General features: G+C 49.9%; 2 long non-coding RNA genes across 5 annotated transcripts; one reads left to right on the top strand and one right to left on the bottom strand.

Annotated features, from left to right (window-relative positions):
* Positions 1 to 364: 364 nt before the first annotated feature.
* On the bottom strand, positions 365 to 9,032 carry LOC139031581 (uncharacterized). Of its 4 annotated transcripts, none has more exons than XR_011484073.1 (3): positions 7,983 to 8,990; positions 2,623 to 7,952; positions 365 to 2,506 (listed from the first exon to the last, which is right to left on the bottom strand). It is a non-coding gene; the product is annotated as an uncharacterized lncRNA (long non-coding RNA). The 4 variants fall into 4 exon arrangements; XR_011484075.1 differs by having other exon boundaries at positions 2,623 to 6,316; positions 6,870 to 8,982; XR_011484074.1 differs by having other exon boundaries at positions 2,623 to 5,471; positions 6,177 to 8,977.
* Positions 9,033 to 9,106: 74 nt separating this feature from the next.
* LOC139031579 (uncharacterized) lies at positions 9,107 to 21,312 on the top strand. Its single transcript, XR_011484069.1, has 2 exons — positions 9,107 to 9,323; positions 12,878 to 21,312. It is a non-coding gene; the product is annotated as an uncharacterized lncRNA (long non-coding RNA).
* The last annotated feature ends 640 nt before the right edge of the window (positions 21,313 to 21,952 follow it).

Here is a 21,952-nt window from a genome sequence, read left to right as displayed (position 1 = left end):
GAGAACACACACGATAGAAACAGTCAAGTGCAATGAGTCAGACCCAGAGCAGCGCTAAGCCCCTGGTCAAGTCTCGTCTTCTCATCTTCCCACACAGGAAGAGCAACGAAGCAGCCCAACGCCTGATTTCTAAAACCACAGGTTTCAGGAAGATCAATATTATTTGGTTCCTGCCTTCAAGGGGTCTGTCTGAGAGATAAAACATGGACATATGAAAAGATGACTAATAATGTCAACCTCTCAAAGCGACTGCTGTAAGCTTCTTAAGCACCCTGTATCTTGGTCTTCTCATCTGTAAAATATCTTGCAGGAGAGATAGGAAGTTAGATTAAATCATGTCGGTAAAGCATCTAGCATACAGCCGCACTGCTAGAATCTGTTTAATAAAATGTGGACACTGTTTTTACTATTGCTATAATCGTCATCATTAAGGAAGAAAGAAGTTGGAGATGAGGAGAGTGGCCGAAATCACGATTCCAAACAAGTGAGCCCGGGGCTCTGAGGCTCGCTCAGAGCCTCCTCTATCCCAGAACTCGAAACAGGATCCAGAGAGAGACAGCTGTTGCCCACACCCAGCCCGAGGGCCCCACACCAAGGTCTCGGGAACCTCGACAGCACTGCCCGGAGCTCACGGTGAAGCTAGCCTCCACGGAAGCACGATGGAGTCACCGGCCTCGGGGACACATTCTGAGCCGGTCGTGTCTCTGCTGTGCCTTGAAAAGGAAGTTCTTGCTATGGCAACTGGGTCACCCTGGACCCTCCAAGCAACCCCACAGGAGAGAAGAGCCGACCTCGTGTTTCCTTTCAGGAAGTAGAAAATCACATTTCACAGAGAGTTTTGGAGGACCCTCTTTAATGATCTAATTGAATTTTATGCCTCCCTCATCATGGAAATCCAAACACAGAAATGGAAAACGCTTTGATCGTGTACACACTAGGACTTAGAGATGCATCTGTTTTCTATGCTCTAAAGAAGTGGAGAGGGGCAGTTTCTAACAGAGGGCTTCTCACAGGCTGCGTCACCCGTAGCGACCACTGCCTGCGGATTACTGTGCTGTCAGTATTCTTAGTTGCAAGCAACAGAAATCAAGTTTGCTGTTTTTAGCAAGTGGAAATTGGTTAAAAAGGTATTGAGGAGCTCAAAAACTCATGGAAAGATGGAGAGCCAGGCTCAGAACCTAATAAGCAGCTTGGAACAGCCTCCCCCAACCCCATCAAAAAATGCCCCTGGGGCAGGGAGACAGGAATTAGGAGGTTGGGATTAAAATACACACACTACTATATATAAAGTAGGTAGCTAATTTAAAACTGCTGATTAACACAGGGAACTGTAGTCAATACCTTGTATCAACTTGTAATGGAAAAAAATTTGACGAAGAATATATATATATATATATATATATATATATGGGCTTCCCTGGTGACTTAGACGATAAAAAGTTCTCATGTAGTGTGGGAGACCTGGGTTAGATCCCTGGGTTGGGAAGAACCCCTGGAGGAGGGCATGGCAACCCACTGCAGTCTTCTTCCCTGGAGAATCCCCCTGGACAGAGGAGTCTGTTGGGCTACAGTCCATGGGGTCGCACAGAGTCAGACATGGCTTTATGACTAAGCATAGCACACACACACACACATGCATACATGTGTGTTTATACGCATGACTGAATCACGTTGCTACGCACTTGAAATGAACACAACAGCGTCAGTTAAGTATGCCTCAGAAGAAATGCCACTGCTGCTGCTCCAGAAGCCGTCCTGACTTTGATGTCGCCGGGCGCTACTGCAGTCAGAGCCTCGGCCACTGCCACTCCGGACACTGGACGCAGCCCCGGCTCCTCCATCGTGTGGACTCTGCACCATCTCTATTTCTTCACACCACTAGCCTCTGACTCAGGGCTTGGCCTGGGTGCCTGTTTGGTGGAGTCGGTCCATTCCGAACCACCCAGGAAGCTGGAAAAGTGAGCAGTTGGCACAGTCAACCTCTGTGCTGTAGGGTGTGTCGTGACGTTTAACGCAGGAGATGCCACAAACACAGGAAAAGGGTTCAGACCAGGAAGAAGGATTTCAGCCACAGGAGTCCTAGCCTATCCAATTATAAGTGCTTTAAACAAGGACTCTTCTCGTATCATGAGGGTTCAGAAGCAAGTGGTGTCAAATACGGTAAATTCAGACCCCAGGCAGGTGACTAGAGACACACATGTGTGATCATATCCCCACCGCTCCGTCCACAGAGCACTGGTCTTTGTTTCTGGACGTGGGGCTTTACAGTTATGAGATGATGGCCACAACCCTAGATGTTAGATGTTCACGCTAGCAAGTTCCAAGCATAGAGTGGAGTTTCTTTCTGCAAATATCGTCAGCAAGGAAAACTTGCCCTGGAAGTTACATAGCAGGCATCTCCCCGTGTCCCCTGGGCCAGGATGAGGACTCACATCCATGTCTTGCTGCTGAGGAGGCTGGGAAACCAAGCATCCTGTGTTTCAGCCTCCACAGCCGGATGTGAGCTCTGCCAAGAAAGAGGAAGGGGGAGGAAGTTTTAGGCAGACCACCGACAGGGCTGCATTCCCACCCTCGTTAGAGATGCTGGGGGGTCCTGGGCTGACACTGCAAAGCGGGACTTACCCTGGGCTTCACCCTGCATGATAACACCATCTTCCAGCACAGCACGCCTGATGGGCTTTGTGGGGAAGGATTGTGCAGGTCCGCCCGGGCTCAGCAGGCACGGGTGATGTCACAGGCCGTGGGAAGGACGGATGAGGCATCACGGCCTGTGCCCCCACGCGCCACACCCATTCTGGGAAGGCGCTGGCCTGCCTCCTGGCCTCCACTTCCTTGCGAAGCTTCCGTCCAGCCCGTGGAGAGCTCGGGGCACAGCTGTGGGCCCGGCGCCCCTCTGCCCGCCGTCATCCGCCTGCGCTGTTCTCCTCCCGGTCGCCAGGCGGTCCCTTCGCTTGTCACGCTTTTCCAGATGAAGCGATTGGGATGGATCCTAAAGGCTGGTAGGGACCCACCGGCTGGGGGAGGAGACCAACTGTGTGATGGGCAGGAGCCAGTGTTCCTTCTTCACGTGTTCGTTTCACCCATCAGGGCCACTCTGGGGTAATTTTGCTCATCTCCTACAGTAGTTTTGCTCCTGAGATCCAGTGATATTTGGTTCAAGTCTCTGGATTCCAGAGTAAGCTGTGGCTGACTCCTTTGGCCTTTCTTAGAGCATAACTCTAAATATAAGAGTCAAAGATTCCACACTGTGTTTGGTTGAACTGAGCAGCTTCAGCCGCCTGCAACCAATTCTGGTAAATTCTCTTTTCCTTTTTGTTATGTTAAAAGCATTTTTAAAGATTTTCCTTGTTATGGCTTTTTAGATACACCCATCATTAAAAACTGGATATTTAATTTCCAAGTACATGGGATTTTTAAAGCATTTTTTATATTAATTTCTCACTTAAATGTTTTCTTCAATCATCTTCTGTGTTTTTTCAGTCTTCTAACTTTATTAAGTCTTTCAATGGCTAAATCAAAGATTTCTCTTGGTAAATGTCACATTGCACTTGAAAATATGTGGGTTACTTTCAAATATCTTTTGGTACTGATTTCTAACATAATTCCACAGTGATAAGAGGACAGACTCTGCATAATTTCAACACCTGTAGTCCATGAAACTTTTGTAGCTTCTTTGATGTCCCTGGTTATGTTCCTGGGTCTCCTGGTTTATAGTCTACGGGACCTTGAATGGAATTTGTACCCTACTCTTCTGTGAACATTGTACAAATCTTAATTATGAAGAAAAAAATGAAAATAAAGAAATAGTGTACTTATTAATATTAAGAAGAATAAACATAAGAGAACTATTAACAGTGAGCATTCGCCAGGGCCACACCCATCACCACCGCTAACGATACGTAACACGCGGAGGAAGCATGGCGGTTTACAAGCCACCTCCCCATGCGAGTTACTGCCCTGAGTTCCCAGAGCGGCAGCAGGCTTCTGGGCGAGTCAATGTGAGTAACAGCAGTAGCGAACTTCTGAGTTCTCACAACCTTCTAATCACCCAGCAAAGTGCTTACCTGCGTCCCTCCATCCCTTCCTCTAATCCCTGCGACCACACCGTGAGGGAGGCGCTGTTTCCCCTATCTGTCCAAGAGGAAATTGAAGCCTAAAGAATGTAAGCAATGGCCCCCAAGGTCAAAGGGCTCTTAAATGTAGACTCCGGGTTCAAACACGCGTCCATCCCATTCTAAAATCTAAAGATGGACTCTTACTCTAGCATCCCTGATTGTTATTTTCATTCAGCATCATTGTTACTCCTGTTTCGGGGTTGAGGAAGCTGATGTCTAATCACGATTGGTTCATCCAAGTCCACCAAGCTGGTAAAAGGGGGAACCACACAAGCCTTCTTGTTCCATTATGCCAAAGGCTGAAGACGAGCAGCGACCACTGAAAAGAGAAGTTAGAGAGTGGGGTCCATTGTTTAACTGCCTGATTCATCAGATGCCACCACCTTATCCAACTCCCAGAGTTCCATGTAGCTCAGCTGGAAGACCATCGCCTGGAAGGCAATAGATCTGGATCAGAATCTTGGTCAATTACTGAACCTCTCTGAGCCTCAGGCTCTCTGTTTGTGAAATACAACCTACTTCATGGAATTGTTGCAGGGATTACGGGAGCCATTTCGTGAACTGTCTACAGTGCCTGACCCTTAAACATGCCCACCATCCTGTGACGTCTCCACAGGCCATCTTTCTCCCCAGTTTCCAGGAGGTTGGACTTCCTCCACCCTGATCCGGGAATGCTTCAGGAGGACTGTGTGCCCTGCTTATGGGTTTCCCACAGGGATTGACCAGAAGCCTTGACGCTTTTGATGTGTTGCACCAAATGTATCCGTAGAGCTTTGGACCTTGTAAACAAAGATGTCTTACATCAGATGCCCAAGGCTTCATATCAGAGAGTAAATATTGATAGCAAGGCTGAGCTAGGAATTTCGCTTACGTCTGGAAAACAGAGATGGCTCCTTAAATATCAGAGGGTCTCAAACCCAGGACTTTGCCTCATGGATAAAGACCAAAAGGCTAACTGCCCACCAATTCTCATTACTTTCTTGAAAGTGGATCCTGAAACTTTCAAATGACAGCAAGACATTAGTCATGCCTTCTTCCAAGCTGCTGGTGACCTAGGGGTGTGTCCCGCACGGGAGTCTACAAGTAGGTGCGTGGGCCCCTCCATCAAGAGTCTTGGATGCCAACGTCATTCTTCTAGACACCAGGCTCCCTGAGGGTGGGGCCTTTGTAGCCTGGTACACAGGCTGTGTCCAGTAAATGTCCATGGATGGACGGATGCTTCCAACTTCCTCAAAGTGGAGCTACCGTAGCGAGGAGACTTCCTTCTAATACTAAATGCCAAAGCTGCAAAAACAGGTGCCGCTTCCTTCTGGGTTTTTTGGCAGAAACTTTCCCTCTCAAGTCATCTAAGCTGACCTGTAAAACAAAAAACTAGAGACAGGAAGTGAGCTTCTTGGATGACATCAGCCCTGGCCACAGTTCAGGCAGGGACTCTCCTGGGCTCCAGGGCTGGCCACGGGCACGGTGACAACAGCCACCTCGGCCGTCTGAAGGCTCCAGGTTTATGCCCCGTCACCCATCGGGGGCTAAGAAGGAAGTGGCTCCAGAAGTCAAGACACCCATTTTAGGTTTTTCTTCTCCGACTGCCCAAGATGAACAAACACGAAACGATATTTCTCTCACTTCTGCTGCAGCCCTGGGCAGTTAGTTACAGCTTCATTTCAAAATCCTGCAGGCTTCGGACAAGTCTGCTCTGGGAGAACTCAGCCACGGTGTGAGGACAGACAGGAGCAGCCCTTGACAAGGTTTCCTGCTGTGCATCCAGTACCGTGACCTTTCCTCACCCGAGAGACAGCCTGCAAGCTGGGCTTCATCTTCATGTCAGCAAGAGGGCATTAAGGCTCGGGTTTAAAACATCAGGCTTAAATAAGAAATATTCAGGTGAATTAAGAAGGGCAGAGGGAACGTGCGATGGGTTAGCTTGCCTGCCTCTCGCATAAACCACAAACAAGAAAACACCGGCACATCCATCTACACTTTGAATTATCATCTACAGTCTTTTGATCATGTCTTTGGGGCTGCTTTTGTTTTTAGAACAGCAACAGATTTATTTGCACTCACACATCCTCGTTGTTTCTTCTTGTGATCACCCTGCGGTGTTGGCCTTGACCTTCACCATTCAGCAACTCCCGGATGGGTGACGTGGAGAATATTTGTCAACCAGGTATTTCAAAATAGGACCCTGCAAAGTCCTACTTGAGCTAGTTTAAATTAAACAGAACTAAAATTAGAGAGATTTAGTTAATGCTTTTTTTCTTTGGGGTTCTTTAATCTGCCTGCTCATGTCATGAACTGTCCAGGGTACGTAAGGACATATATAACATTTTCCAGTCACATTGGAGACCATCATCGCCCCCACCACCCCCAACTGTGCTTCCTACCATTTCTGAAAAAGAGTATAGCACAGTTTGGGAAAACTATGACTGAGTGGATTTGTTGTTTCCAAGGCCGGTCCTTAGAAGCCATTTCAATCTGGGAACCTGTCTACAACCCAGAAGCTGCCATCAGATGAACCTAGGTCTTGGTGAGCTAGATCTTGGTACCTCAGTGTTTTCTACTGGGACCAAATAAGCCTCTGAGAACCACTGTCTGGCACTACCGCCCAAGCTGTGGCCACTCCACAAATGTGCAACAATAATCACTTTCCATAGAAAGCAGTTCAAGGTTTCGATGTTCTTTCATCCAGGTACCCTGTCACAGTTTCCCACCTACCTGTTTGATTTTCTACTGAGAGCAAGGGCCATGTCTGCTCACCTGTGTGCCTCCATCGTCAGCCCACTCGGGTCTGTTGAAATAATCCTCGTTTAGACACACACCCGGCTCCCCAGGTGGACATGAAAAGGTGGGTTCGTGAGTGACAAAAGTCAGGAAGCAGCTCAGGTAAGACTAGGACTCAGGATGAACCCGGAGCTGGATAATAAGACTATTCTGCTGAAGGCGCACTCTCAGTGGTTACTGGATCGTATCCCAGAGAGAAAAAGGCTGAGACTCAGGGAGGGAGCAAATTGATCTGTAACTCGTGAACACAGACACAAAATACCCCGCAGAGAAGCACGCGCCCTCCTGCCAAACCCTTGTCTCTGCACAGACCTCAGGCTTGTTGCCATCGGGCTAAAGATGTTAACAGCAAAAAGAGGGAAGCTAACTCGCCCTGAGTAAGTGAGAAAGAAAGATCCAGAAAGACCCAGAACCATCCTGCCACTGCCAGGGGAGGAAACAGACATACTGAAACCCCCGCCCTTGGGCAGGGAAGAGGCAGGACTGCCCTCCCACATCACGTTTTCCAGACCTGGGACAGGGGGCTACCTGACCGGCCAAAAGTCCACCCAATGACAGTCACTCCTTGGCCCATCCGCTCAGTCCAGGGTGGAGGTGGGGTTAATGTGGGACATAGAGAATAGTTTATAGATTTAATTTAGGGAGACTATTTATTCCATGTGCCTTGGTAGGCTGAAGGGACAGGCAGGGGACCACTGCCTCCACTGTGGAGGGACCTTGAGGCCTGGGGGTGCCTTGGCCCGAGGTTCTTCACAAAGTCCCCAGGCTGGGCTGCGCAGGGGAGGGAGAGACCCTGACAATCCCAACCCTGCTCCTCCTCCCGGCGACGCGGGTCCGGGGTTACCTCGCGGGCCCCGGCAGCAGTGTTAAGGTGTCAAACGCATGATGTAAGCATACGTGTGTGTATGCTCAGCCGCTAAGTCAGGTCCGGCTCTTTGCGACCCCATGGACTGTAGCCCACCAGGCTCCTCTGTCCATGGGATTTCCCAGGCAAGAGTACTGGAGTGGGTTGCCATTTCCTCCTCCAGGGGATCTTGCCGACCCAGGGATCAAATCTACCTCTCCTGCGTTGGCAGGTGGATTCTTTACCACTGAGCCACCCAGGCAGACTTAGGATTCTTTTTTTTTTTAAATTTCCAGCTGCCCTTCTTGGGGAAGGTGTCCCAGAGGCAGATATTTGTTTAATTTATTTTTGGCTGTGCTGGGTCTTCCTTGCTGCTCGAGGGCTTTCTCTAGTTGCAAGCTAGTCGGTGAGCGGGGCTACTTTTACCTCGGTGTGCGGGCTTCTCGTTGTGACGGCATCTCCTGCCGCAGAGGACGGGCTCTAGGCACGCAGGCTTCAGCAGCTGCAGCAAGTCAGCTGGGCAGCTGTGGCTCCCAGGCTCCAGAGCCTGGGTTCAATAGCCGTGGTGCACGGCTTCGTTGCTCCGAGGCATGTGGGATTCTCCCGGATCACGGATCGAACCCGGGTCTCCTGCACTGGCAGGCGGATTCTTTATCACTGAGCCAGCAGGAAAGCCCTAGGATTCCATTTTAAAATGTCGGTCTGATGTCCACTAGTGTGGGTCTGCTTTCATCTAGAAACTGGACCTTAGGTCTCTGCTTGCATTCTGTCTGTAAAATCAAACGTTTGTTTTGGTTCTGAATTCTATGGAACTCAGTCCAAGTAAATAAAGCAGAAAATCGATATGATACTGAAAAAGCTAGAAGAGGCAAATAACACCTTTTTGGAATTAGATTTTGAGACTGGAGTTAGATTTTTGACTGTGGTGGGCGGTGACACCGAGTGTGGCCCTTGTGGCCCCTGGGCATGGAGGCAGCTGGTGGGTGACTAGCCGTGTGCCCCGTAGGTGCCCTGGCCTCCCGGGGCCCTCCCCCAGCACCCCGGGTCTCTCCATGTGCTCCAGCTAAGGGGTAACCCGGCCCAGCTAAGAGTCTCTGAACCCTCTGAGCTAACGCCCAGGCTGACCCCTGGATGCCCCTGCCTGGCTTGCTGCCGTGCATTTAATGTCTAAAGTTCCACTTGTGCTGACGGTTTCAGGTAAGAACAAACAGAAGAGAAACTAATGGCAGCTGGGGGACCACAGGGGCCGAACAGGCCGGCTGGGCCTCCCAGGGCCCCCCCACCAGCACCCAGCGGGGCCCGGGGCCCCGGCAGGTGAGTCTCAGGCGCCCACCCCAGCAGTAGGCGGACAGGGCGGTGGCCCCTGGGCTCAGAAGTGCTCCTGGCTCAGCGACGGCGGGCGACTCGCGCTCGGCTGTGGGAAGCCTTCACCCCCCGGGGGTGGGCAGCTCCGACAGGCGCCGTCTGGAAACAGCACAAGCGCTGGCGGGAGCTCCCCCCGGGCCAGGGGCAGGCTTGTCCCGCCCGCGTGGACCCTGCAGAGGCGGCTCCGTTGCTGTGGGTGCTTTTCAGGTCATTTCCAAGAGGTGAGCGCAAAAACGACACACACTCAGGCCCGCTGTTTTCCGTTGAACGCAGTCACCCCCGGGAACCTCAGGCTGGTTAGGACTCAGGGTGCAGGCAGAGACCAGTGAGGGTGGCTGACAGGGTTAATCCGGACACGGATCAGGGCAGTTTGTGGGATACCGTGACACTGCCTTCCACGCCGAGTTCTAAAGGGCAGAGGCCACCAGGGGCTGGGAACCGCTGCTTGGGGGAGGGGAGCATTGTGCCCAGATCTGCCCCACATCCTCAGGGGACGCGGTCCTGGGCCTGGTGCTGGGACCCAAGGCGCAGCCCGTCCAGCAGGACGGGACTGCCGGTGTCAGAGCTGAGGGCCGTGAGCCAGGCAGTGTCTCTCTCTCTCTCTCTCTCTCTCACACACACACACACACACCTGTGCACATCACACACACACAGACACTCACGCCTATACACACACGTTCACACACACCTATACGCATACATACACACTCACCTATATACATATACATGCACACCCATCTATACACATGCACACCTTCACACACTCACACACACACCTATATACACACTCACATACACGCTCACTGTGAGGCCAGGAGAGCTTCATGCCTGCCTGTCATATAGAAACAGTAAATCACTGTGAATGTGGTTTCAGACATCACCACAGACTTCAGTTATGAGTAAGGGGAGGAAAGCTGGCTGGACTGGGTTAACTCAGACTCGGGCTGCTTTTCTGGGAAAGAAAGGCTCCACTTTCAAGAGAAGTGGGTGACCTGGGCAGGGAGCTTCCTGGGGCTTTGGCGGCCAGGTCCCCTGCACCACCACCCCTGCACCGGGCGCCCCAGCCCGTGCCTGACCCCCTCCCGCGGGCTGGCCCTCTCCCCGCCATCTGTCTGGCAGCATCCAGTGTGCATGTCGTCACACGTCTTGCTGGCTCCATCTCGTTCTGTTTTCTTAGAAGGATCTTCAAGCTGCTGCATGAAAATTACACGTTGGTGGCGGGAAGAGAACCAAACCCCCAAAGCCACTTTCCCGAGCTGCTTTCTGTGGAGGAGGGGTCCCTATGTGAGGCTGAGGGCCGAGAAAGCTTTGCTCCTGCCCTGCTGGGATCGGCACTTACTGATCTGTTTATTTGGAGGAAAATAAACCGATGTGTTTGTTTTTGAATAACTCAGCCCAGGGTGAACAGAGATCCCGAGAGGAGGGGCGGCCCTCAGGGCATGACGCCCTCCCCTGGGCCTGGAGGGGAGCTACTGCCCAGGGGCTGCGCCCAAGTGCCTTGGTGTGGGTCCCCCCATGACACAGAGCCCTGAGATGCCCCAGCGGGCCCCGCTGGCCACCTGGCCTCAGCCCCTGCTGTCCCGGAGGCTTGGGCTCCGGGCACCTTGCCTTAGTTTCTCGGTGGTGCGGGGTCCTGAGTGCTCCCTCTGGCACAGCCAAGGACCGTGGGCTGGCGGTTGTCAGGCTGGCCCTGCGGGACCCTGGGGCTGGCCCCCCAGGACCCCAGGGCTGGCCCTGCTGTCCAGGACTGGCCCCGCTGTCCAGGGCTGGCCCCGCTGTCCAGGGCTGGCTCCGTGGGACCCCAGGGCTAGCCCTGCTGGCCGCCTCCGGCTTCTGCGGCTCCCTCCCCACTCTGTCCTCTCTCTCAGTCCATGTCTGAACTGCTGCTGCCGCTCTGGGCTCCCTTGAGTGAAGAGGGCACACGCATCCTCAAACTCAGCCCCACCTGGGCCCTCCCCACTCGGGCGGCCGTCCCCGGTCAGAGGCACCACCGGGCGGGTGCGGCCCGCAGCCCCCGCCCCGCCCAGGCCCGCGTCTGCTGGGGGCCAAACACTGGCTTCAGCCCCTTTCCTGCCTCCCCTCTCAGCCCGTTTGCTGCGCCTGTTTCCACAAGCACTTTCTGCCTCGCTGCCTGCCCCCTGCCCCCAGACCATCCCCCACGCAGCACGCAGGGGCCCAGGACTAGGGCACAGCCGCTACCAGGGGCCCCCAGGGCGGGTCTGCCCCAGCCACACTTGCCCCCAACACACGTGTGCCTGGGCAACGCACACACACCATCACACTCACAACACACACCCACTACTCCTACCCAACTCATGCATACCCAGCCACACACATCCCAACACGTGTGTACACAACACACACACATACACACACCCCCAACACCCAACACATCCAATACACCTACCCAACAGACACACACACCCAACACCCAACATATCCAATACATCTACCCAACACACACACACACATCCACACACCCCCAACACCCAACACATCCAATACACCTACCCAACAGACACACACCCCGAACACCCAACACATCCAATACACCTACCCAACAGACACACACCCAACACCCAACATATCCAATACATCTACCCAACACACACACACCCCTCCACACACCCCCAATACCGAACACATCCAATACACCTACCCAACAGACACACACCCAACACCCAACATATCCAATACATCTACCCAACACACACACACCCCTCCACACACCCCCAACACCCAACACATCCAATACACCTACCCAACAGACACACACCCCCAACACCCAACACATCCAATACACCTACCCAACACACACACACATGCACGGGGCTCTTCACAATACTCAGAATAAGACCTCTAAACAATGCCCAGCCTGGCATGCTAAGCTCCCACCGTTAACTCCAACCCACTCATCCAGACTGCCCCCCATGAGCCCCAGGTGCCACAGATGACACTTTCAGGAACTACCTGAAGTGAGCTCATGACTCGCAGTAGAAGTTTCCGTGGACTAGTTTGCAGCCGTTGTTCTACAGACAACAACAAAAACTGTGTAAGCATACACACGTATACAGACATGCATGAAAGACCACACATTTATTACACATATTTTTCTATATTATGTATGTTTCCATGTAGCATATCTGAGTGCACAGTGCAGGGGAAATGGCTCAAAGGATGTCCCCCCGCCCTTGTCACCTTCGGCGGGGACAGGGTGAGGACGCTGCCCGCAGCCGTCTCTGCTCTCAGCCTAGTGGCTGCAGCCCTGACCCGCTCGCTGTCCTCAGGAGGGTGGAGGTGCCCGGGGGCAGGGCCACAGCTTTAGCTGCGTGTCCTGAGTGGTCAGCGCAGGCTGGTGCAGAGCCAGCTCCCAGGCGTGGGTATGAGTGGGGCTCGCAGCTCCTATAGGAGCCTGTCCTGAAGCAGGGCTGGGGAGCCCCGCAGTGCTGGGTGGGGGGCAGTGATGGGGTGCTCAGTGAGGCGGACGTGGCCTCCACCACCTGCATTTGCAAAGGCGTCACCTTTGGGACTTCCCTGGTGGCTCAGATGGTAAAGCGTCTGCCTTCAATGCGGGATATTCGGATTCATTCCCTGGGTCAGGAAGATCTCCTGGAGAAGGAAATGGCACCCCACTCCAGTACTCTTGCCTAGAAAATCCCATGGATGGAGGAACCTGGTAGGCTGCAATCCATGGGATCACAAAGAGTCGGACACGACTGAGCGACTTCACTCACCTTTACCAGTAACTTACAGGCCTGTTTCCAAAACCCTCCAGGCAGGACGATTTGTGGGTATGCGTGCCTTCCTTAAGCCTGCGGACTCCTTGGAGAGCAGAGCCCGGGGCAGACGGCCAGGATGCTAAAGGGGTCTCAGGTCTTCGGCTTGATGGCCCCCAAAAGCCTTCCCCAATGTCACAGTCCGACTCATCCCCTTCGGCTGCCCGTTTTCATCCCAGCCACGCCTCAGACTCACCTGGGGAAGTAGGTCCTGACACTAGAAGCTTCCGCCTAAGATTCTGGCTGAGTGGCTGGTCCTGGGTGTGTCATTCTGAAAAGCTGACCCGATGACTCTGATGGGCGTTAGGACTGAGAACCCAGCTGAGGTAGCTGACTCTTCCCCGTTTCCAGGACCTTCTCTGAATGTGCATGAGAGGCTCATGTCTTGGAGGTGCTGACGGCATCTGCTTCCTTTTTTTTTTTTTTTTGGAAGATTTTATTTATTTTTTTTGATGTGGGCCACTTTTTAAAAGTCTTTATTGGATTTGTTACCGTGTTGCTTCAGCTTTAGGCACGTGGGCTCTTAACTCCCCAGGCAGGGATGGAAGCCGCACCCCCTGCATTGGAAGAGCAGAATCTTAACCACTGGGCCACCAGGGAAGTCCCCTTTATTTTCGTTTTAAAATCATAAATGAACAAAATAACCACTCAGAGATTTCCCCTTTGCTACCTGACAGCTTGAACTCAGGAGGCAGGCCGGTGGGGGGAGGAGGGGTGGGAATTTGTTACCCGGTTTGCTGAGAACAGCTGGCCGTGTGGGCCCTCCTGACAGCCTCTAGGGTTTGTGCAAGTCTTCATCTTGGTTTTACGTTATTTAATTCACACTGGGTCATTGGTTAAACCAACAAAGCATTTGGGATACTAACATTTGAATCCAAGTTTATGAAGAAAAATAACATCATCATTCCTCATATCAGCTTCAAAAATGTTACTTTCAATGAATTGGATTTTTTTTTTTTAGCTGATTCATGTTGATATATGGTAGGAAGTATCAATATTTTAGAGCAATTATCCTTCAATTAAAAATAAAATAAAATTTAAAAAATAAATTGGAATTCTTATAGGAAGTCCATTCCAGTATCTCCAAATCATTGTCCAAAAGAGAAAAAACAGCAACTATTACATCCAATTATTTCTCCATTTACTGAAATTAAAATTTAACAAATGAAATACTCTCTCCATTATCTTACCATTTTGAAACAAATCATGAAAGTTCTTTAAAATTAGGCCATCGTCCATTTTTGATGCCTTATCATGGTTAAATTTCCATCTGCTTTGTAATATTTGTTGCTTGCCCAAACCAAACACAATACAAAAATCATTGTTAAAGTGGTTTGCTAAAAAGTTGTGGGTTTTGGTATAAAATTATAGTGTTTATATAGCACAAACCATGCATAAAGTGAGAAAAAGTAAAAATGTATCTTACAAATTATAATCATCAGTAAGAGTACATTAGAAATACTTCATGACATCCTTGCTATCATACTGATCTGAAATAACATACTAAAATTAAAATACTAACTTTTGGCTAACATCATGTAAAAATATTTTTTTCTTGATTTTGAAGGAGCTTTCAGATTATACATTACATTAAAAATGTCTGTGGGTCTAAAACTTTGGGGAAATGGCATCTCTTTCCCAACTTGATTACCAGAGTTCCAGAAAGAAACTTCTGCACCCCTGCCCACCCCCAGGCCATGAATCAGAGCCTCCAAGAGACACTGAGGCACCCCTATTTTTTGGGAGAGCATTTCTATTTTTAATAAACACCAGATGATTCTGAGGTGATGAGCCTGGTGTAGAAAACTGGCCTGAGGCCAGAAGACACTGAAGGGAGAGACCCAGGGCCGGTGACGATTGAGGCTGCGCATTATTGCAAGCCCACAACTCAGGGACTTGTCTCTGATCCATCTCTTCCCATGGGACTCTGCCTCTGATGCCTCATCCACCTCTGAGGATGGTGCTAAGGGTTCAAAGAAATCATCTGGGCAAAGCGTTGGGCCCCAAAGCAGCTAAACCGACGTGAGAACCCAAAGAAATGGAAATGACTTGGAAGAGTGATTCTGACTCTGCTTCAACCTGCCTCGGTGAAATTTTTATTCTTGTTTTTGTAGCTGTATCTTGTCTGTTGTCCTCGGCTTCTAAGGATGGACAGTTTCTTCACGGATCCCGGCACTCTGGTGTCTTCTGCCGTTTCCCTGGGCTGGTACTTCGCTCACTGAGCTGTCTGCAAGGCTGGGGGGATAAAGTGAAAGCAGTTTGGTGAAGGGGGCTAAACAGTGCTGTCTTTGGAACAGAGTCTGCAAGGTTCTCTGGGGGATGATGAATGTTCTAGAGAAAGAGAATTTACTTGCCAGCCTCCACTGAGCAAGCAAAGAAGCCAGGCCGGCTGGAGGGGGCTGGTCACTCCTCCTGAGGTCTTTGATTTATTCCCCACACAAAGCATGCTTTATTGAACATCTTTCAGAGATGAAAATGTAATTGTTAGCTCGGCTTACAAATCAGAGGTGCTGTTCTGAAGCCCAGAAAAATAACTCAGTGGAAGCACACAGGCTGGTAATGAGATTAGAGGTTCAACTTTCAGAAGTTGCACAGAATAAAATGCATATTCAGGAAGTTTGAGATGGGGTCCCATGCGGACCAAAAATATGTTATGCAAATACAGTGTGTCTGTATTAGTCAGGGAAGTGGTGAAAAATACAAAGAAAGCAATTTCGAGGCCTTTCTGTTCCTTAAAGAAAAGACATGGAGGGTTCAGAAGAGCCCTCCCCCTCCCTGAGAAGGCGTCTCCTCTCCCGGCACCTGGCTGGTCGGGGAGGCACCTGGGAAAAACTCCTGCACCTGCAATGTGCCCGCCCCCACCTTGGCACTGAAGATGCAACCAAACCATACACTAGGGTGAAAAGGAAGGGAAGGAATGAAACAATTATTTTCATCTTTATCCTCACGGTTCACGCGTTTACTCTCCATCTATTGTGAGAGCTGACTTCCTATCTCTTCCTTCCTTTCAGACACAGTGCTCTTAACTGCTGAAAACTATTAGTGCATTTCAGCAAAATTCTAACAGCAAATGTTTACCATGTGGGGCTCATTTCTTTTTTTTCATTGAAAGAATGAAATTGAAAGTTTGGGACAGTCCTGTTCATAAAGTAATATATCCGTAACGTCTCTCCTTGATGAGCTAGCTGTTCCCCTAGTCTAACAGGCTAACTAAATCCAGGACAAGGCTTGTGCATGTGAATTTTATAAAGAGAACAGGAGGTGTCTGCTGTGACAAACTGTGTGTGCTGTTTAAAATTTACTAGCGAGCTCTAAAACAGGGGCCCCTCAAGATGTCAATCTGGTAGCGAGCTCATTACCAGGCAGAAGGGCCCCTGAGAACGGGGGACTGGTGCAGAAGTGAGTGGTCCGGTGTCTAAGCGTGGAGCAAACACCCCCGGCCTTATCTCCAGGGTGTGTTCTCTAGAAGGCGCAGGCAGCATGGCCACTTACTAAAAGCGAAACCGGTTCTGAAGTGCTCACACCGACGACGGTCGAGGAGACGGCAGCTACTGCCGGTCTGCTACAAGCCTCTACTTTGAAACTAGACCGTGCTGGTGTCAAAAATTGATAGATGGGGCTTCCCTGGTGACTCAGGGGTAAAGAATCCGCCTGCCAGTGCAGAAGACACAGGTTCAGTCCCTGGTCCCGGAAGATCCCATGTGCCGTGAAGCCACGAAGCCGGGGCTCCACAACGCCTGCGCTTGTACTGCAGGGCCCGGAGCCGACGGCTGAGCCTGCGCGCCCTAGAGGCGTGCTCCGCACCAAGAGCACGCAACGAGAGAGGAGCCCCTGCCCCCAAAGCTAGGGAGGCCAACGAGAGAGGAGCCCCTGCCCCAGAGCTAGGGAGGCCAGCGTGTAGCAGCGAAGACCCAGCACAGCCACGATAAACAAATACGATCATTATTTTTTTTAATTGATAGATGGAGTTGTCAGAGGTACCTGATCAGCTTCTAGAATGTCATCTTACACCTATCCCAGTCCTCAAGAGTCAGGAACTCCTACTTAAACGGGAGATTTGCACACAGAGAGAACAGACTTGTAGGCGGGGGTGCGGGGAGGAGGGAAGCACTGGGAGTTTGGATGAGCAGGTGCAAACTATTATATACCGGATGGATAAACGACAAGGTCCTACCGTAGAGCACAGGAAATACAGTCAATGTCCCGTGATAAAAGCATAATAAAAAATGAAAAAGAATATATATACACACGTATAACTGAGTACTTCGCTGCACAGCAGAAATCAAACAAAACATTGTAAGTCAGTCATATTTCACTAAAAGTTAAATAAAAGTGAAACACCTAAAGGAAAACCCTGACCACTTGGCTACTTTTCAAGATCCAGAAGCTGTTTATCTTTTATGAAGAAGCACCAAAAATCAGATGAATTCCTGCTCACTCCTGTGCAGCTCTTTCCAGATTTCCCCATCCGGCAAGAAAAATCTGTTGAATGAGTTAAGCAGTCAGTGGTGACAATGCATGGACATGTGACAAGAGGGACCTTTCCAGAGAGAAAGAGAGCGTGTTGGATGAATACTTTTAAAAATTAAATTGAAGGGGTGAAAAAAAGACACTATATGTAGCTGGCTCATTGGGTAAATAGTCATAAGTTTTGAACCTGGATTTAGAATCAGTGAACTGGAAAAAAAAAAAAAACCACACACACAAACAGAAAAACTCTCCTCTTGAGATCACCAATAAAGTCACAGAGGCTTTTAGGAGTTTCATTTCCTTAGGAAGTCTGCTCATTCATACCGGGTTGTCATAGAAACATTTTCTAAAGTGTTTTCCGGCCATTTTGTTGTTTCACTGAAGAACCCGGGGAACCACCAAGTACTGGATCCAGAGGAGACAGAAAAGTCCCCTCCTGCCCATTCCCCCAGCTGAAAGAATTCTGGACCAGTTCTTACTTAAGAGTTCCTGGAAGTGCTTTTTGTTTGAAACACTGACCGTTCCTCCCAGCTGGGGGCCAATTCAGAGGAAAAGCTGAGCTATTAAGAACAAATCTTGCAGGCAGAGGAGGTGGACAGCTGCATGCTTCCTGAATGATGGAACACCTGACTTGGGACGTTTGGAATATGTGTAAATGTTTTTACCCACCTTGTTAAAATGCTTTTAATTCTAAATTTGTGTGTAGCAGTTAAATCGTGTAAAAAATGGTCTCAACGACACACTTAGACTGTTGTTTTCCTGTGAGTCTGTGACTTAAACGGGGCATTTTGTTGTTCCTGTTCAGTCCCTAAGTGGTGTTTGACTCTTTCTGACCCCACGGACTGCAGCATGTCAGGCTCCTCTGTCCCCCACTATCTCCTGGAGTTTGTTCAAGTTCATGTCCATTGAGTCAGTGATGCCAGCCAACCATCTCAGCCTCTGTCGTCCCCTTCTCCTCTTGCCCTCAATCTTTCCCAACATCAGGCCCTTTTCCAATGAGTCGACTCTTCGCATCAGGTGGCCAAAGTATTGGAGATTCAGCTTCAGCATCAGTCCTTCCAATGAATATTCAGGACTGATCTCCTTTAGGATGGACTGGTTGGATCTCCTTGCACTCCAAGGGACTCTCAAGAGGCTTCTCCAACACCACAGTTCAAAAGCATCAATTCTTCAGCACTCAACCTTCCTTCTGGTCCAACTCTCACATCGGTACATGACTACTGGAAAAATCATAGTTTTGACTATTTGGACCTTTATCGGCAAAGTGATCTCTCTGCTTTTTAAAATGCTGTCCAGGTTTGTGATAGCTTTCATTCAAAGGAGCAAGCGTCCTTTAATTTCATGGCTGCAGTCACTGTCCACAGTGATTTTGGAGCCCAAGAAAATAAAATCTGTCACCGGTTCCTCTTTCTCCCCTTCTAGGTATTCTCAGATTCATTTTCCATGGATGGTCATCCTTCCTCTTTTCTGGTGCCTCTTCATGTGAACTGAGCAGCCAGAGCAATGGAAAGATGAGGCATCCTAGAAAAGCTTGGTTTCTGTTCAATACCCTTAGCTGTCAATTTCATTCTTTTATCCATTGTTTTGGAAGCCACTTCCAACCCTTTTTGGAATGAAAGTATTGTAATAAGCAATCAAACCGTCTCTCTGTGTTTGTATTCTAGGAAGAATTGCATTTCTTCTAACATAGGACTTAAAATTGTTGGGTTTAATTGGAAAACGGGTTCCTCAATTCCATTTTCTCTCAATTTGAAAGACACTGACTACATATCAAAAACCGTTTCCCTGAAAGCAACCAAAACCAGCAAAATTAATCACCAAGAGCTATTATCATCGGAGACTAGACAGTGCCTAACTCCAGGAGGGTACAGTTACAGGGGTGAACTGTGTGGAGATCATGTAGACCTCTGTTTGCCCAGAGCAGGTCCACACGGCCGCCTGGGTAGACCAGTTCTCCCAGGGAGGTGGCCTTTAACACAACCACCCTGTGAGGGGCTGTGTGGGCTCTGCCACGACAGCTGCTTTGGAAGGAGTCTGACATTCAAATGCGGTTCCCCAGCAAACCAAGACAGCGATCTCTCTGTCAGCGCAGGCTCTGCTGACAGTGAACTTGGAGGAGCTTTAGGAGTATAATCAGAATCAAAGGAGGTGCCGGCCTGCTGAACTTTAAATAGATTATTAACAAAAAGCAGAGCCTGACAGAGCAGACTGCAACGGCTTACCTTCTAAACTGTAGCTCAGCCCAGAGCTGGTCATCAGACTAGCCCTGGTTTTCTAGAATATGTATATCTGGGAAGGTGGCGGAAAGACCTCAAGTGTGAACTTTCCAAACATGCTCTCTCCTAGCTCAGAGGGTCTAGATGAGCAACTTGAACAATTTTAAGTAAGGAAGAAGAAAACATTCCACGTAACTTGGCTTGTCTTCAGTCACTGGCCCGAATGAGAAAGCAGTGGTTCCTCCATCTCTTTAAAAATGTATTTACTTATTTTTTCAATCTTATGACTTCTGCCCTGGGCCAGCTGAGGCCAGGTCATTTTGAATGTTTGAATTAAGGAGCCCTTGGGAAAAGAAACTTTCATTATTTTCCTGTCTGGGTGAGTGTCAGAACAATTCATCATAACAACTAATACAAATGTACTTATTTCTATAAAAGTCAACTCCCTGAACCGAGACATGGGCATTTGTGCCGTTGCCCTGAGCTTTTTTCTGGTTTCAGTTCACTGAACGCTTTGTGCCTGTGTAAGCTGCATTGGTGAGGTGCTCGCAGGCCTGAGACAATGAACGGAGAGCAGAAATTTGACAATTAGCTGGAATACGTGGGATGTGCAGACAACCAAGTGAAGTCACTGGGGCTGCCGCCTGGAAGTTAATACCCAGGCCAACCAGAGAGACAGAGGGAAGACTAAACTCAGAGGCTTTATGAGTATGGCCTTGTCTGCACTGAGCACATCTGGGAATGAAACGACAAATGTTCACAAAAGCCAGAAAGGAAATCAGGATGTGGTTATCTGCTCTAGAAAGGAGGGTTACCTGTGAGTCCTCTGTAAGACAGACGCCGTCAGACATGATCTTGAAGTACATTCCCCTCCCTTTTCTTAGAAACCGCCTCAAGAAGAACTGGAATATCATGCCAAGAAGGCAGAGAGAAATAAACAACGGTTTCCCACCTCAGAAGGATGCTCTTGAGAGTCCAAAGGAACAGAGGGGGCAAGTAACAGAGCTTCTCTCTTGGACTCAGAGGAAGGGAAGAGGCTGCCACCGGGGGGCAGGCAGGGTGCGTGGGACGACAGAGGATGAGATGGTTGGATGACTCTTTGCGACCCCACGGACGGCAGCACATCAAGTTTCCCTGTCCTGTACTGTCTCCTGGAGCTTGCTCAGATTCATGTCCATTGAGTCGGTGATGCCATCCAACCGTCTCATCCTCTGTCGTCCCCTTCTCCTCCCGCCTCCAATCTTTCCCAGCATCAGGGTCTTTTCCAATGAGTCTGTTCTTCACATCAGGTGGCCAAAGTATTAGAGCTTCAGCTTCAGCAGTCTGTTACTCATGCCTTAAGTAACCAGTTCCATCCTCTGAAAAGGGGCCTCCTGGAATGGTATTCAGGATGGCAAGAATCCACAGAGATGAGGTCGACAGGAACAGGGTCAGGACTCCTCAGGAGTGATGGGGATGAGAAGGAACTCACGGAGAAGATGACAGATTCAGAGAGAATTCATGCCTTGGTGGCCACTCGCAGCCCTGCCTTCCTTTCGAGTCAGGAGCTGAGACAGCGGACACGTGGACTGACTGCAGCACAGCCCGCGTGGCATCTGCAGTGAGAGAGGAGGAGAGACCGAGAGAATCTGCTTAGACGAGCGCTTAAATGTCCTCTGAATTACTGCAGCAACGCTCGCCTTCTGCACTAAATTTGGAAGATATGAAAAACGCACAAAGGAAAATAAACTCTGTAACCCTGTTCCTGAGAGATGATCTCTGTGAATCCCTTCTAGATGGTTCTATGCCTGGGATTTGGATCTCCTGGAAGATCTGGGTTTGAGGATAAGATTAGAGTGATAAGATTAGAAAACACTCCAAATGTCTCTCTTTGGGGGTTGGGGATGGATCACTTTGGTGGGAAGGACAGTGATGGCTCAGGCATCTGCTCCCCTTGCTCACTTTATTCATTCAGCATGTACTTAGCATGTATCACGTGCCAGGCCCTGGGTCAGGCATTGGAGAGATAGATATGCAGGAGACAGTTACAGTCCCCGTCTTCATGGGGATGAAATTCCAGACAGGAAAATGTAATTAACACTTATTTATAGTCAGGAGATGAGGAGGACACCCAGAGAGGATACATCCGGGTCTCCTGACACTGTCTAGACTCTTTTGGTCTGGCCGAGGCTAAGATCAGCCTTGCTATTCAGAGCTGCCTGCAGAGAAGGGTCTCTGGGACCTCCTGGGGACTTGACAGAAATGCAGACCCTCCGGCCCCGCCCATGAAACTGGGATCTGCTCTTTCACAAGCTCCCAGGGGAGTCACAGGCCCATCAGGGCTTGAGAAGCTCTGGTCTGAAGTGTGCAGGCATCGGCAGTCCTGGGGTGGGGGTGCGCAGTGTGGAG

This window comes from Odocoileus virginianus, chromosome 27 (genome assembly GCF_023699985.2).
Source record: "Odocoileus virginianus isolate 20LAN1187 ecotype Illinois chromosome 27, Ovbor_1.2, whole genome shotgun sequence".
Taxonomy (NCBI): Eukaryota; Metazoa; Chordata; class Mammalia; order Artiodactyla; family Cervidae; genus Odocoileus; species Odocoileus virginianus.
This window is presented reverse-complemented; position numbering and strand designations above follow the sequence as displayed.